The following is a 15,660-nucleotide window of genomic DNA, read 5'->3' as shown; positions in this document are numbered from 1 at the left end:
CAGATAAAGAAACCAGGGAGAATAACGGTGAAATGCCTTTGTAGCACAAAAGGATTCTGAAAACAGAACATTGAACAAACAGTACTTTGCCATTCAAAACTGATTTTGAATTTCAGAACTTAGATTGAAGCAATATTTTGCAAGGAGGAATCAATATATCCCTGTGAAGAAATTTGCATTGGAGTTGAACTCTTTTAAGTAAGACATTTGTCTTGCCAAATCTATCCAAATTAAAGTTTCACTTAGCACTTGAGGGGAAAACTAACAGAGGTCTTTCTTGAAAACCTGAAAAGTAAAAGTTTCTATGTATTTTTCATTCATTTATCACTTCTACATACACCTCCACCATGATCATTGCTTTTGAAATAATCTTTGGGCAGAAGAATTAGCAGATTTAGTCAAGTTAAGAACAGTGGGAATATGGGAAATTTTTTTTTCCAAAAACACTAATTAATTTGTGGCAGATTTGAATTCCATGGGTAAGTCCACATAAACTTGGAATCAAACATGGTCTTTAAAGATTTGCCTATTATCTTTTGTTTTATTAGAGATTAGCATGATGAAGATGATTGTTACGAACAAATTCTGTAGTCAGTGATAGGATTCCTGCTGCCCAGATTTAGATCCCTGTGCTGTCATTGTCTACTTTATTAATCACCCTTTACAGTCAGTGCTGAGAAACACATTTTACTAGTCTCCTCTCACCTGGCCTATTGTAGACCTCTGCTTCAAAATGAAGTGAATTGCAGCCCAGGAGCATCTAATAACAGGAGCTTGAATGACCAATTCACTGGATATATATCCGTGTTTGGTCAAAAGGATTTAATTTCATTTCAGGTATGTGCATTTCCTTCCCTTTGTGACAAGTCCTTGGTGGTCCCACATATGAACTGTAGAGAAGGGAAGAAGGAAGGAAGGAAGGAAGGAAGGAAGGGAGGAAGGAAGGAAGGAAGGAAGGAAGGAAGGAAGGAAGGAAGGAAGGAAGGAAGGAAGGAAGGAAGGAAGGAAGGAAGGAAGGAAGGAAGGAAGGAAGGAAGGAAGGAATTAACTTTTGTGAACTGGGCACAATTTTCACCTTAAAGACACATGCCTCATTTGACTCATCAGTATTCCTACAGCTGCCCAGCCACTGAAATTAGTCTGAGGACATATTGGAAGAAAAGAAGGAATGTAATACAGTATCATTCTGCTCCTCAGCCTCCTCTGGAATGCAAAGCAGACATCACACAGGGTCAGAGTCCTACAGGTTCCACAGGTTCAGCCCTGCACTCTGCACAATGGCATGTAATGGGACTCTGGTGGGTTACTGTGCCAAGACTGTGCAGCCTTGTCATGCCTCACCATTTTGGATACCAGTTGTACAAATAGCATGCAAATTCTATCTTCACAGTTGCATTGAACAGGAGGAAATAACTTAAAGTATTTTTTGCTGTACTGGAAAGCACAGACGAACTTCCAAAATGCCAAGGTTTTTGACAAGGGACCTTTGCTTGGTTTGTTACTGATGTGTAGCACATAGATATCTAGTATGGAGAAGAAAAACAACAATTATGTATCACTCAAAAGTAGCTAGGAAACTATATTCATGTATATTTCTTTTGACAACATTAGTTTCCCTTATCCCTACATTCTCCTTTTAAAACAAGTGTAGTTTGATTAGATCAGTAGTGATCAAAATGGGCTTCAACAGAAGCAACTTTCCGTTCATTTAATAACTATGACACCTGAGTCCTTTGCCCCCCAAAACACACACAAACGTAAAATGCACAAACATAAAAAGAAAGATTAAAATGTAAAAAAGCATGGGATTTTTCTAATTTTAATAATTTGAAATAGTTCTCACTTGTTTTAAAAAGCTGCTTTTGCTATCACAATTCATCTTTGAGATTGCAATGTAGTTTACATCAGTTTGACTAGGCTTAAAATAACTGCAGCAAGTGCTAAAAGTGGAAGCTTTCCCCCATGTTATCCTAGGACTACATATTTGCTGTCTGTGAGGAGCAGTGCTGGCTTTCAGTCCTGTTGGCTCAGGGCTGCCCTCACAGCCCTGTGAGCAACTCAGACTGTGGCTTACAATGGCTTTGAGGTGACTTAAACCCAAACTACTACTGAGAGTGCTAATGCCCCCGGTTCTTCCTCTGCCCACATATTCCACTCCCACACCTCCCATTAGCATTTATGCAAAAGGAACTGGTCCAACTCAAAAGTTTTAGTACTTGGGAAGCTGGGTGTTGGACCAATTCCCAGATCTCTCTAAGAAGGTAGCCATCAGATCTCACGTGCTGGCACAAGGGAAATGGTGGGAACAGTGAGACAGAGAGGAGAGGTTGGAGGGATCATCTTCTTTAGCAGCATTTTGTACTTAAGTTAAAGTGTTCATGAAAGCACAGCCTAATTTTATTCACATTTCCAAGTTTCTCAGTATTTCCAAGATAGATGAGCGACTGTCACACTCTCTGACTCTCGGTTCTACCTCCCTCCCCTCCATCTGGGAACAACCTCAAGATGCTATCATCACAGCAGCAAAAGAGCCCTCAAAAGCATATTTGCCTGTCAGCTGGGTAGTTGACTTCAATTAGAAGTGTGAGGAGCTTTGTTCTATAGGTTGCAGGTAGATTTTCCTAGCCAGATTGGGTCGGTTAACAAATCTATTCGGATCCTTTGCCTTTACCTGCATGATTTGATTTTTTTGGTGAAGGGAAATAACAGTAGGGTCAGCTATACGTACCTTATGACCTTGATCTAAATGGAAAACACAGAATTAAAGTAAAAACCTAAGCAATTATTATGAGAAAAATTAAGATTTTCAAAAAATGATAAATTGAAAAGGTGAGGGAAATCAAAAGTAAAGAAGGAAAGAAAGAAAACTAAGTATATAGTAATTTTGATAAACCAGCATAGTGAAAATGGTGCCACGAAATATTGAAAATATATTGGCCTTCTGCCACAAATGGACAGATATTCTTTTAAAACCCATGAGTATTATGTCTTAATAAAACTCATTTCAATGTGAATTTCAAAAATATTAAGAGAGCAACTTTTGAAATATTGAAAGCCTATCTGCTAGGAAAGCCAATATGCTAGGAAGTATTCCAGAGTGACAGAGAAAAAACCCAAACAACTGATGCCTTTGTTGGATATAAGTCTAAGATGGTACATGGCTTAATGATTTTCTTTTTCCACAGAAAATTATCTTGCCTCTTGGCTTTCAGCAGGTCTTGCTCCCTCTTCTGCCCTAGATATTTGCTCCCGTCCCCAGCTGGAAGAATATCCCACTTCTGAGTGACAATTTGTACGTGTACAAATCATTGACCCGAATATCAAGTCAGGTCTACTTGGCCACTCTTTAAGGAACAAAATGCCCGGGACTGTAAGATAAGGTAAGACAGGTATTTTAAAATATTATTTTTAAAAAGTAGAAGGGGTTGTGTTTAGAAGACAGAGTTAACAAGCAATATCTAGAACAGATTTAGGACCCTACACCTGAGAGAACTTTGAAGTGTAATCCATCCTGCTTCTTATCCTCTCTACCATTTCCAAATGAGCCTTCTCAGGAAGGGAAAGCCCAGTTTGTTTAACCATCCCCCAGTGTCAATCATTCAGTGTTAATAAAACATCCCATAGCAGACAGTGTATATCATATACAGTGTATATCATATCAAAGCAGGCTTTCCTGAAATGCTACCGAGCAATACTGAACTGCAGATGGAGGTGAGGAAAAGGCATTTTCAGCAATGGGCTTGCACGTATATGGGGTTAAATCCTATTCTGAAGCAGGCTGATGAAAATGAAGAAGGAATTCAACTGTCTAATGTGTCTGGTGTAATTTTAAATGCCTTAGGCTATGACTGCATGAGGAGCTCATGAAATCCAAAAGGAGCACTCTTGCAGTGCTCAAGACTCCATGTCCACACCACTTTCATCTCACATTTTTTCATTGTGGACTATTTATAGTCTGTTCTGAGAGGGTGAACTTGGTGTGCTCATGTGGAAAGCACTCTCCAGTTTAGTTTAGACTCCCCCAAACTTGGTTCGCTGGCATTGGAACCCCTTTGTAATGGGAACCACATCTTACAAAAAAGGAACCTGTAGGAGATTGTTTCAGAAATGCACTCCTGATGCAAACATCTGCAAGGTATCTGAGGCATTTAGGCAATCAGATAGGCCAGAGATTGTGAAAGGCCTGTGCCTTTTTGGAGGAATATTTAGAAGGTAGGCAAGCCACTCTACTATGTCTAAAACAGAAGTGTGCCACTCCCTAAGGGGAAAGGGAATTGGATGAATACATCTCATGGCAAACTGAAAAGAAATCTAGCCCTGTGCATATTCTGACCAAAGCAAACAATCTCCTTAATATTCCCATCTGTGAACACAGACCTCTGTGACAGTAAATGAGGTATTTATATATATTTGCACAGAATCTTTTTCTTTTATCTTCTCTGTTTGTATAGTCCTATGAACCTCTGAGAATTATCTGTATTTATCTGCCTGATTCCTCCCATTTGGTTTTGTATCTTTTCAGTTCTATCTTTTCTTTATTTCCAGAAGTCCACATGGCAGCTTTCCAATTGTATTTATCCACTCCAACTAATTGAGTCACATAAATGTAAGTAATTTGAAACATTATTGTGAGAGATTTCTGTTTGCCTCTTTAATTAAGCAGTTGTTCACAGGTGCATACAGTTACAACAAAATTAATTGATAGCTTTATATTGCAGTTCTTGAGTCTACTGCTCTTTGGTGTTTGCAAACAGTGCCATTACATATGTCTTACATTGTTCATTTCTCATTTTCCTTCAGAAAAGGTTAGGACAGATTGACCTATATATTGGAAAATCTATGCAAGCACTAAAGGTAATTTTACTAAGAAGGAAACTGAGCAAATGTTTATTTGTGGAATAGTTTATTACCAATGTGAAGAGCTACAACCCTGTCCTATTTTTCTGCATCCTTAGAAAGTATCTTGAAGGCAAAAATCATTGCTAGGGGCAGCTAATCACTTCTTATGGAATTGTGGGCAACTTATTTATTGTTGCCATAGACTTCATTACCTTAATCATACAGGATTACTATAGGATTATTAATAAAATTTATTTTAAGTGGTCCATAAACATTAAAAACAGTACATGCAAAAGGATTTTAGGAACAATGTGGGAAAACTTTAGAAGAGTAAGCATGTAAGTCTGATCCTGTGTAACTCCCATACCTAACTTCAAGCTACCAGTAGTCTAAATGGAAAAAGATAGGCATAAGCTCAGTGGGAATTAATAGAATAATAGGATCATGGAATATCTCATGTTGAAAGGGACTAATAAGGATCACTGAGCTGAACTCCCTGCTCCTCCCAGGAGCATAACTGCACATAATTTTATAAACTGCAAAATATTTCAGTTTGCTTTTAAATAACCTTAATTTTAAAATTATATAATATTAAGATTTGTATTATTATATTATCTTAAATTTTTAATTATGACAGTAGATTGGAACAATCAATGCAGTGCTAAGAAGCTGTGCACAGCAAGCAGACATGAAAGCTGTTTCCCAATGCATCTGCTGAATTTCCTATGATCCGAGGTTATGGATTTCAGTTTTTGGCACTGGATTCCAACAAATCTTTTACTTAATTTATTTTCGTTGCTAAGTAAGGTGATCCACCATTATTGTATTGATTCAAAAGCATGATTTTCTTTCGGCTGACTTTGGACTTGCCAGCAGATGGACTTAGACCTAAAATACACCTAACTTGCCTACTCATTTTCTGTTCAAATCCTTTTTAGTTTAAAAAAAGACTGGAAGTTTAAATCCATTTGCTGTCTCTGTAATTGCCTGGTCCAATGGTTTCCAAATGTGGAAAGCATAACGACCTCGCTTTCTTCTTAATGCCTTCTGTTACCTTCATACTTTTGTTGCCACCTATTTTTTGCCAACTGCCATTAATTCTTCAGCTCAACCAGCAGAAGAAATTCTAAGAACATTCCTCTTCTGCTTCTGTAAATACAACAGTTTAGCTTATCTAAAGTTAGAATTGCCATGTGAAAGTGACTACTTCTTTCTCTTTGTCTATGTGTTTGGTATCAGGTCAGATAGAATGAATTTAGGCTACAGGATTGCTTTTTAAACATATGGTATTCCTGAAATATCTTTATTTTCTATTTTCTATCAAGGTCTTAAATTAAGATCAAAATACATGTTCAAGTTGCTAGGTGAACACTCTTGTTTAGGTAGTAAATATGTAGATAAGAGTCTGTCCCTCTGTTTAAACTCATCTTGGCAGGATTCTTATTCCTTGCAACAAAAATAAGATGAAGTAATAAAAGAGTAATGAATAAACAGATAATAATTTACCATTAACTGAAATGGAAGCAATAAAAAGAGTATATTTTCTTCTACATTTAGATAAACCCAAACTACTACCATATGCTTTTCCTACAGGCTATACCAGTGACAGCAGTAATATAAGCTCTCCCCTAAAGTTGTTTAGTATATAATAATTTCATACAGAGAAAACTATGCTTAGTAGAGTCAAATGCAAACTTATTCCATCTGTAAACAGATCAGAAATGTCACACTTAAATGAAAACAAATTGTGCCCTGTGACTGAAAATGTATTAAAGGTTGGAGAGGGGAGTTGGACTTGATGATCCTTATGGGTCTCTTCCCCCAGCTTGAGTTAGTCTATGGTTCTGTGAATTGCTGCCTTCCATTGTGATAATTTGAGAGCTAATCTGGAGAGTTCTCATATAATTTTCATGACACTCTTGGAACAGCTGATGTATTGCTGTGCCTGGGCCAGAAGACAGTAATTGGCAGCCTTATTTTACTCCATATACAAAACAGGATCATGTGCATGATAAGCCGCTGTGTTTCAGGAACGGGAGGCAGAAGCTTCCAGCTGAGGGATAGAGGATGTCATGAGGTTCATCTGAGCATGAAATCCTGAAACATTTCAGAAGTAGGGTGCTGAGAAGCAAGTGTGAATCTTTTAGTTACATTGAAAAAAATGTAATAGAGAGATACTGTGCCCAGTTTTTCTGTCACACTTGATAGTTGCAAGAGAAATCAGAGAGAAGTTCTGAAAAGAAGCTACAAAAGAGATTAAGTTGAAGAGTGGTAAACTTAAAGAGCTCAAGTTGTTTCATTTCCGTAGAGGACAAATACTCAACATGGCTGTAATGAACATGTATCTCATTTGGAGAGAAGGCTTTTGCAAGTAGAAAACATTCTTAATATAGCAGAAAAGGAAAGAAAAGAGAGAGAGAAAAAGACCCAATAGCCAAAATCTGAAGGTAGACAAATTCAGTTGTGAAACACAGTGTCCTTTTCTAAGGAAGAACTTCACCAGGATCTTTTGTATTTCCATTATCTCTTCAGTTCTCTGTATTAGTTTTGGGTATTCTTATTAAAATCTATTCTGCAGGTCATTTAGAAATTATTAAATTACTCCCAGAATAGTTGACTGAAAATCTGTGTTTGGAGAAGTCTAGACACTAAACAGTTACAACAGTTGAGATGTGAGTGTATTAGTAGTGAGCATGTAGGTAACTGACTGAATAGCATATAAACCAGGAGATGGCATGATTTTCCTTCCCCTCACAAACTCAAATACAGTTAAAATACTGCTGTAAATCTGAACACTGCTGCTCACCATTTAGTTGGGACATCCTTTAGAGCTTATCAAGGTTGTCAAGATTGTGCCCTATGGCACTTATGCAAAATTGCATATATACAAGAAATTCTGTTCAGTGTGGTCTAAAGTGTTAGGTAGAAGAATGCCGTGCAGAAGTTAGTGCTGCTGGTGTTCTGTCTTGAACTTTTAGATAGCATCCATCACTGCATTATGTATGGACTTTTAGCAGAGCTAGGCAAGAAAACCAAGGAAATAATCTTTTTTCAAGAAAAAATCTGTCCTGATTTGTTACCATAATTGTCTACTGGACTAGAATATTGTGAATGCTTTCTCATCTGTCATTATGCCTAGATTTGTTCTTTCAGTGGGCAAAGACGATTTCCTTGATGCAAATACAGCAGCACATTCCTAGCTTTCTTCAGACTCTTTAGGAAGCTTACCAGAATCTTCAGAAAGTTTGCTTAAGTCTATTACATATCACAGAGTTGCAGAATCATTTATGTTGGAAAAGCTGAGATCAAGTCCAACTTTTAACTCACCACTGTGAAAGTGTTCACAGGGGTTCTTGCATGAGGCAAGAGATGAGAATGTTGACTCCATGTTCAGAAGGCTTGATTTATTATTTTATGATATATATATTACATTATAACTAAACTAAAAAGAAATAGAAGGAAAGGTTTCATCTCTCAGAAGGTTAGCTAATAATAGACTAGAAAAGAATGATAACAAAGGCAGCTGGCTCGGACAGAGAGTCCAAGCTATCTGGTCTGTGGTTGGCCATTAATTGTAAACATTCAAAATGGCCCAATCACAGACACACCTGATGCATTCCACAGCAGCAAATAACCATTGTTTACATTTTGTTTCTGAGGCCTCAGCTTCTCAGAAGAGAGAAAATCCTAAGAAAAGATTTTCACAAAAAGGTGTCTGCGACAGACCACCACATTATCAAATAGACCATGGCACTAAGTGCCATGTCCAGTTGTTTCTTGAACACCTCCAGGGACGGTGACTCCACCATCTCCCCATGAAGTCCATGACAATGTTTAATAACCCCTTCTGTGAAGAATTTCCTCCTGATGTCCAGCAAGAACCTCCACTGATGCAGCTACAGACAATTTCCTCTTGTCCTGTAGCTACTTGCTTGGGAGTAGAGACTGATCCCTGACCTCCTTTCAGGCAGTTGTAGAGAGTGATAAACTAAATCCTAAGTCTCCTTTTCTCCAGGCTGAACAACCCCAGCTCACTCAGCCATTACTCACAGGACTTGTGCTCCAGACCCTTCACCAGTTTTATTGACCTTCTCTGGACACACTCCAGCACCTCAGTGTCCTTTTACAGTGAGTGGCCCAGAACTGCACAGCACTAGATGATGTGGCTGCACAGGGGAACAATCCCTGCCCTGGTCCTGCTGGCCACCCTATTGCTGACACAGGCCTGGATGCCATTGGTCTTCCTGGCCACCTGGGCACAGACTGGCTCCTGTTCAGCCACTGTCCACCAACACCCCCAGGTCCTTTTCTACTGAGCAGCTCTCCAGTCACTCTGCTCCCAGACTGTAGAGCTGCATGGGGCTGTTGTGACCTCATCTAGTTGTGTGGGCCCATTGATCCAGCCTGTCCAGGTCCCTCTACAGAGCCTTCCTCAAAGATTTATGAATCATCATGTGACTAATGATCATTCTGGACTGATTTATAGGGCTGCTTTTGTTGATGAGGAGGAAACTAGTTCTGAAATGAAGTATTGCAAAAATGCATGGTGGCTTTCTCTGTTTGCTCTGTCTCTGAATTTGCATAAGTTTTACTCAGACCAGGCATAAAAATGTTTTTCTTTTTAAGTGCCAGCACTGAAAACCTTGTAATGGGTTCTGAAAATCACTATCAACAATAAAGTTTTCTCAGGCCAAATTGTTACAATTGAGTAGACACCTTGTCTCCAGCAGGTTTGTGAAAGTGCAAATAAGGGAGGCATTTGGCATTCCAGAGGGAAACTTGGAGATAGAATAGCTTTGCTGATGACATATGAGATTGACTTGCATCCAGCTTACTCCCTCAGAGCTGTTGGGTCTGGTAATAAAAAAAAAGAAAAGAGTTACAAATCAAAGTCAAAGCATACAATTGTTTCTGAGCAGACGTATATGACTCACAGGCAACCTATCAGTTGAGCATGAGGCTGCCTTTCCTTTGAGTCACCTTAAGCATATGTCCATTCAACATGGTCTAGCATTTACAAAATAAGTATATTCAGCCAGGTACAACAAATAATTTGAAAATTTACAGGGTTGGTGAGTTGCAATTAGGAGCTTGCTTGCACACAAATGACTTTCCCAACCTGCTTAGGCACCTGTGCAGCTTTAGGGTCAGGAGTCACAGAGGCATTTAGCATGGCTCTTCAATTGGTAAGGATGTCACCTATTGTGAACTCCAGTTCAGGTGCCAATCTCCTTTGGATGCAGAAATCAGCCTGGTAAACTTTGCCTTTTGTCTCTTCAGTCCCTGTCTTTTTGTCTTTCCCGTTCCCTATTTCTGTCACCAACTATTTTCCATTTGTTACATCTCCAGTTACTACCATTCCAGCTGATCTTATTTCATGTTCTGAGATAAAAACAACTGCAGCATCTCATAAGCTGCAACTTTGGGAAATAAATGATGAATTTCAGGTTTTAGCAACAACAACCAAGTAACAGGAATTTGCTCCCAGATGAACCTGGGAAGAAAAAAAACAACCCTGATTGAATTACTGTCCTGTTTAAAGCCCAATGTTATATGCAATATTGGCCATGCAAAATGGGCTCATCACTTGTAGAATGAGGTACAGCAAGAGAGAAATTATGGTCAGCTTCCCCAGGGAGGTACACATTCAAGTGCAGGGGTGAAAAGATTTATTTTTAATCAAGTGGATGAGCCTCTTCACTGTGCAATGGGAATTACCTCAGGTATAAACATTAACCATTGTAACTATTAAGTATGAGGGAATATTAGATTAATTATTCTGTAGATGTGAAATAAACTGCTGCAGCTTTTGCAGTATGTAAAAAGGACAACGAGTCGAGAGTCTAAATTGGGTATTTAGCTCAATACACAGAAAGATACTTTGATTTAGTGATCACATGATTTAGTGATAACAGTTACAAATTCAGGGTCTAGGGTATTGAATCATGTTAAATAATACTCACTTGTTCCATTTAACAATATTTAATGCAGTGATTGGAAATTCCATAGTAGGCAAAGGGAGCTGGGCTGACATCTTAGTGTTTTTTATTAAGATTTGTCTTACCTAACTCCTCTGGAAAAATTTAAGAGTACAAATACCATTGTTTTCAGTGATAATACATAAAATTTCTGTTCAATGTTTTTGTTTTGATAAAGTTTTTTTGTTTGTTGGGTTTGGGTTTTTTTTTTTTGTTTTGTTTTTGTACTTGTTTGGGGTAAAATAATGAAAAATGATCATGTATGAACATGGAGATAAATATCTGATTATAAAGTCAACTTTTGCCAGACAAAAAAATTTCTTTTTTCTTAGTTTACAAAAAAATAATAACAAGTTCTAATACATTAATTTAATTTGAATTAAAATACCAGCACATCACAAGGGCAGCAGTTTTTAAAAGATAATTTGCAAATTCTTCAGTTCATAACTGCAGTGATATCTCTGTGTTACAAGTTAACAAGAGAAAATTATATATAATACTTCGCTGAATTCAGTTGTGATACCCTGGAATAAAATTCTGGTTTTATACCATGGCTATATCAACTGGTTTCCACAGTATTTCCACAAAAGATTAATAAATCAAGACAACACATCTCTTATACAAGTTAAGCATTTTTCAGAATGTATAAATATTATTTTGTGTCTCTACTTAGATTAAGGTTAATATTGTTGAAATATCTACATCTGCTCTTCTTCTCACTGTGATGTTTACCACCTAATAAAAATGCTGAAGTTACTGAGGAAAGATGTTTAATTTGTTCTTGCTGCTCAGTTGCATGTTGCATCCTATTTTGTAGTAAATGGCACAATGTCCCAAGTGGGCTGCCATACTGTCAGATACATTATTTATACATAACATTACTGGTTAATCAATGAACAAAAATGCAGGATTCTTTTTTCCCCCTTTTCCTGTGACATCTTTAAAGCTACAGTAGAGAAAAATAATTTTGCAATGTATTACACTGTTACTCACTTTTAAATATAGCTTCAGGAGTTTCCTGGCACAGTTTACACCACGCATCTGATTAAATTGAATGTGATTGTTAGACAAATGCAGTAACAATTTGTGCAGTGCAGAAGAGTAATTTATTTAACTATGTAGGGCTATCCTTACCAGTTAAAAGTGAGCAAAATGTACTCCAGCAAATGTTTTAACAGATCTTTTTAAAATCAAAAATGAAAACTGAATATCCAGCCCATCATGATTTTTCATGTGTATTTACAAGAGAGACAGAATTTAAAAAGTCACTTGAAAACTCATCAATTTTAGAAGTTCACCCTGCATTAAATGGAAAACAGACTTTATAAGTGAACAAAGAACTGAAATATGAAATATATTTGTGCAAACAAGAAACACAGCTGTACTGTGTCACAGTACTTCAGGGGATTTTTGTTTCTACTTCAGCTTATTTTGTTGTATTTTGTTCATAGACATTTCAGATCAATACAAAATATTCAGCTCTGTTCCAGTGATTGAATATGAATACATTATGTGCATACAAAAATAGTGATAATCTATGTTGATACAATAGTTCATTTTGCATTAGTGTCCTAGATGGGACAATGTTAAGAAGCAATTTAAATGAAATTCATTTAAATGTCAGCTCTCATGCTTGCGATTTTTCTATAATTGGTTATTTAATTAAAATAATTCTCATAGTCATTAATTTAGACTAAAACTTGCTGTGCACTGACATGTTTTAATTACATGGTATTAACAAAATTGATATGCTTTAAAAAAGCATGGTTAAATTTTAAACAAGAATAAATTAGAAATCTCATAGATCATCCTACTTAGAGTATTAGTAGAGAAAAAGTCAGTCATTTAAAATGTTTATTATAAACAAAGTCCCAGCATTATTGTGCATGCATCATATTTGGTTCCTGCCTCAGTGTGAGGAGACTTTTATGTTAACACAGCACCTCCATCTTCAAATTCCTTTAACCAACACACAATAAATAAGGTAATGAACCAAATTAAATATTAATAGAAATCCACATAAACCACGGAAGACAGACACAGAACTGACGTTTGAATTATACTATACCTTTGATATCATTAGGACAACATATTAATGAAGTTTTAAAGGGTTGAATCTTTATCTACTGTTCATGAAGACAAAAAGGATTATATGAGTTTCCTTATAAAATGCAGATAAGGAATGAAAAAAATTAAGTATTCTAGTGAAACTACCTGAACAGTATAGAAGAACTAAAGTCTTAGACACTGATTGTGCAAGGTAATCCACAGACAAGGAGCCACATGCCTTTATGAAGTACCCTGATGTCAAAGGAACTACTTCCATAAATAAAGTAGGTACTTTGTTTTCAGGACTGGACTATACTGAAAAGTGAGAATCAGAATTTTATCTCATTGTCTATTAATTAGGCTAGGTCTATATTACTTTGACCTTTTTAATATTCTATGATTTAATTGGATGATCAGTCTACCTCAGCCTATGATTGCCAATCATTCTGCATAATGTACTTCTACTCTTTCTTACCTTGACATGTGCAGGTTCAGACTCTTGTTAACATGAAATTATGATTTTATTGTGAATTCCTGATTCCCAAAAATTGATTTGTGGGGCCAAAAAGGATGTATACAAAAATGTAGAACTTTATTAATTCCAAAACAATATAAATTAATAGTGTTGCTTTTTCTGGCAGCCAACATATAAAGCATTTATACCTCTTCCAGACCTTTCCCTTTTGATCTTCAAATTCTAAACTGCACATCCCAGAGCCTAAAATGCTGCTCAAGACTGAGGCCTTACCCAGTGTAACATTGCTCACCAATCTGACTTACAAAACACATTGTAGTAAGAAAATGCTGCCGAAAAGCAGCTCTTGCATTTGGAGAGTGCTTCATGTTCTCTTACAGTCTGAGGACTGGATCCAAGTAAGTGTGGATGTCTAGAGGTGAGCTAATGATTGTAGGCTCTTCATAGTCAGTGGAGAGCAATACAGCAAAACATTTATTCCAAAGAGACTCTGGTTAGATGAACTGTGCTCTAGAGGTGGCTGTAGTTTTCCATTCATTATAAAGAAAAGTTTGGACAAGGTCAGAGATTTGAGGTTCAGCTGGATGACTTCAACCCATTCTGACTGTATACATGCATTTGCTTTAATATTTTTTGTTTGGTTCTGATTTATGCATAATAGATTATCTTTCTATAGATTCTGTGGATATAAATTCTGCTCTGCAGAATCATAAATTCTTTGTGTCTCTCAGACTTTAGACTCCTTATCCTCCATATGTGTGTTAAGAAGTGAAGGCCTGTTATTTCTGCAAGATAATGGGAAAACTCCTAGTTTCCTAAGAGAGCACAGGAAGCCTGTAGCAGAACCAGAAACAAATCTACCATCTAAGCTCCAGGCACCAGCAGAGTGACCCATACTTCCTATTTTCCCAAGTATGACTTCCTTTCTGTTCTGTGGCTGCACTGATATGGTTTTGCATGAAAGCAGCATCACAGTTGTTTTGTGAGCTGATTGGCATTCTAACTTCTCAGTTGGATCATCCTGTCCTACAGCCCTTGCAATGAGGCTGGCTACAGGATACCTCTCTGACAGCAGATTAAAGTGTGATTGTAGCTAAGTGTGTTAACTAAATGTGACTAACACAATTACACCATCAGCAAAAACCAGGAGAGTGCTTTATGGTATGACAGCAATCTGAATGTTGGTGTATATCATAATGATCCTTAGTCAGTTGTAGTCCAACTTCCAGCGTGTAAAAATGCTACCTTGACTTTTCTGCGCTTCTCTGCATGAAGCAGATCAGCTACAAGGTTATATAGTATCTCTGATTATCATATTTTCTTTCCTCACTGTTAACATGCTTCCTGAACTGTAAGTAACCCTTATTTACATTGTAGAAAAATCATAGAATCATTTAATTCAGGAATGATCTGCTATCACCCTTCTTCAGCAATGAAATTCTTGGGATATAGGACCCACTTGTGCACTTATTAACTCATTTTCAGGGTAAATGAAACTTTTGAAAGAAAAGTTTGCTGATGCAAACTCATTTACCCTCAGACTTTTTTCCAGGACTTCTTCAATGTGAAAGTATTTTCAAGTGTATGTAAACATAATTTATTGATAGCCTCCCTGGAAGGTTTCCATCAGAGGTATCTTCAAGACTAAGAGGAGTACATTTTCAGATTAAAATCTATATGCAACTTTAGCAGTGAGGCTTGAAATTCAAGAATTTTTGAATAAGATCAACTCTGTCAAATTCTAGATTACTTCACTGCTTAATACATTGCTTTAATTGAGAATATTCTCTGAGTGGATATCTAAAAGGAAAAGGAAAAAACAAAAAGGGAAAAAAAGCAAAGGTAACAGTGATCTGCAGCTTTGTTGTATGAATGTTAAAGACAAAAATCTTCCTCCTGAGACAGAAAATAGTTTCTGCCTTAACAATAGAAGGACAGAATAAAATCTGCAGCACTTACAAAACAATGTAACTTGTAGCATCACAGCTATGCATCTGATCTACATTTGGGCTTGGTAATTTGCTCTAAACTATGACCAAAAAAAGGGAGAAAGAGAAAAGATAGGTAGAGCAATTAACAACACCCCCCTTGGCCCCACTGATAATTAACTTAATGATAAAAAAACTTTGGGGCTTTTTTTTCTTTAAATACACATATTTTTTCTCATTGTATTTTATCACACCCTCTGTATTGATATCCAAGTCCTAAATCACATGCATAATTTTCAAGACTATATTCTATGCTAAACACACTGGTGTATTTTAGGAAATGCATAAATGTAAAGATAAGATATGTGATATCACACATCCTGTAATTCCA

At 36.9% G+C, this 15,660-nt stretch overlaps 1 long non-coding RNA gene across 1 annotated transcript in view; it reads left to right on the top strand.

The window, feature by feature from the left end:
- Positions 1 to 3,194: 3,194 nt before the first annotated feature.
- Positions 3,195 to 15,660, top strand: part of LOC143693461 (uncharacterized) — an 85,320-nt gene continuing 72,854 nt past the window's right edge. Inside the window, exons 1-2 of the long non-coding RNA XR_013181156.1 lie at positions 3,195 to 3,380; positions 4,546 to 4,606. This is a non-coding gene — a long non-coding RNA (uncharacterized LOC143693461). The remainder of the gene's footprint in view (positions 3,381 to 4,545; positions 4,607 to 15,660) is intronic.

The sequence above is a fragment of the Agelaius phoeniceus genome, chromosome 2 (assembly GCF_051311805.1).
Source record: "Agelaius phoeniceus isolate bAgePho1 chromosome 2, bAgePho1.hap1, whole genome shotgun sequence".
NCBI classification, from domain to species: domain Eukaryota; kingdom Metazoa; phylum Chordata; class Aves; order Passeriformes; family Icteridae; genus Agelaius; species Agelaius phoeniceus.
This window is presented reverse-complemented; position numbering and strand designations above follow the sequence as displayed.